Raw genomic sequence first — 2,405 nt, forward strand, 5'->3', positions numbered from 1 at the left:
AGGGATCTTCAAGAAATACTTTTTTAAACGCCATAAACCAATTATAACATTAAATGTGTATACTAAATCGGGAAAATCAAGTAAAACAAAGAGTTAATATATACAGTGATTCAGTCATAAAAGGTTCACATAAAAGTATTTATTTTTCGAGCAACGTTCATTACAGAAATTATTTCACGTTCAACGTGAAATTATGTCTTATTTCACGTTTTTTTCGTCCAAGCAACCCCCCTTTACCACCCTCATATATCTATGATGAGTTTATCATTGGTGTGATTATGTGATGACTTGAATACCCCCACGAGGGGCCTCACGCATGACAGACACATATATATAACAGAATGTGCATGGCGGGTTGGCAATAAATCCTCCCGGCCCCTCAGACATGTGGCTTTATTATTCTTTCAATAGTATGTCCCATTCCCAAACTATGTCAGTGGTGTGAAAAAGACACTATAAAATTAAAATCAGTTGGCCCGAAATTAATTAAGAGCTTTACAATAGTGTGAGAGCAGAAAAACTTCAGTCTTGTAAAATCACAGATCTGACGTGGCAGGGTATTTATTCATCCTTAAAACATAAAGGACAATACGTTAATAAAAACTACATTCTTGCAACAAAAATAGTTATTCATAAAGGGGTTATGTTGTTATTTACATGTCATGTATTTGTATTTAAATAATCAACTTTTATCTTATGTCCGCGTAGCGCAGGGGATAGCGCGCCGGACTTCTAATCCGGAGGTCGTGGGTTTGAATCCCACCGTGGATGACATATATTTTTTCGTTTTTTTTTTGTTTTCCCTTTTTAACCAATTTTGTTTTAATGTATGACCAGCCGTAAAATGTCTTTTTCGTGTTGTGATACATCTAAAAACAAGTGGATATAAAGTTAATAAATATGCTCTCTGTTTTGCTATTGAAATAAGCTGTCAGTCATCTAAGAAATATAAAGGATTCAAATAAAGCATGAAAACTGATCCACTTTGCCTGGTTAAATGTTGTTTCAACTTTTAAGAATTATAAAGGCATGATATTTTGCACATCATATTGTCCAACTCTTTCGATTGAGAGGTTAAAGATAAAATTCCCGGGGGTATCACCAGGCTAGTATTGAGCACCTGTCTGTTACTATGTAATATCATTAATACTCATTGCGTGTAAATATAAATGTTTATAAAACGTGGTGAACATTCGAAACCCTTATACCCCAAGGCATAGACGACCTTGGCCAGTTTTTTTGGTACATATTTTTTTTCTATTTCAAGGCTCTTCAACTTCGTTTTTGATTTGGCTTTCCAATTGTTTTGATTTTAGTGCCAATAATGAGTCTTTTAGTTTACTTGTTAATAAGTCTGAAAATACGATAGGATTCTTAAAACTTAATATGCATGTATAGAAATTGTTGGCATTACAATTTATTCTAATTTCCGATTTCTGTTTATCTATATGACATAATATCTTTAAAATCGCAAGTTGCTGTCGTTTTTATGACATTTAAAATTCAAATGCATTTTATTTTGCATTCACTTCGTGTTTTTTAATGACTTCCTCCTTTCTTTGAAAGAATTCTTTCCATTTGAAAAAAATATATTTGTTTAAATTTAACAATTCCTTATTTCAAAATGCAGAATTGCACAATAATTCAAATGAAAAATCAATGTTTAGTGTCTCATTTTAACCAAATATGGTGAGGAAGTTAGTGCAAATAGCGGCAGATATACTGAACCCAGCAAGTCTTTATGTCGGCAGATTGAGTACTTAAGTATATGATATTATTGTTCATATTATGGTTTTATCACATATTTTGTACTGATATGTACGTTTTTGCATGGCCAATAATAGCCGGAAGTCAAGGTTGGTTATCAGCCCTCGGGGCCGATATCGATATCAGCCCTCGAAATCCATATCAAGCCCCCGAGTTTAACTTCCGGTAAACTGTCAATCAAAGACTATTTGTAAACAAGTTGAACACAATGAAAAGAAATTTAGAAAGTTACGAATCTGCTGTAGAAGAAAAAAGTAGAAATCAACAGTGAAAATCACAAAAGTTCCCGTAAAATTTTGACGTCATAAAGAATTTATAAAATATATGACGCCACACTGGAATGAGTAGCGATATAGGATTCTTCTTAAGCATTTTTAACATTTGTAATGTAACATTTTAAAGTCGTTTAATATTTGCAATTCTTAGAATTAATATATTTATTGTTAATCATTTCTGAAACTTTTCATAAAACGTTGTTTACCTACTGTGATACGAACTTTTTTAAACTCACAGTGATACATTTTTTATTTTATTTTCGTTAAATATCTTTTTGATTTTTGATGAAATATCAAACATAATTTGGTGTAAGCTATTTGTTTTCTCTTGCTTAAAAATATGTGATAAATAGATTATTACAT

General features: G+C 31.7%; 1 non-coding gene across 1 annotated transcript; it reads left to right on the top strand.

Annotated features, from left to right (window-relative positions):
* The first annotated feature begins 698 nt into the window (after positions 1-698).
* Trnar-ucu (transfer RNA arginine (anticodon UCU)) lies at positions 699-771 on the top strand. The gene has a single exon. It is a non-coding gene; the product is annotated as a tRNA-Arg (tRNA).
* The last annotated feature ends 1,634 nt before the right edge of the window (positions 772-2,405 follow it).

The sequence above is a fragment of the Mytilus edulis genome, chromosome 4, assembly GCF_963676685.1.
Source record: "Mytilus edulis chromosome 4, xbMytEdul2.2, whole genome shotgun sequence".
Classification (NCBI taxonomy): Eukaryota; Metazoa; Mollusca; class Bivalvia; order Mytilida; family Mytilidae; genus Mytilus; species Mytilus edulis.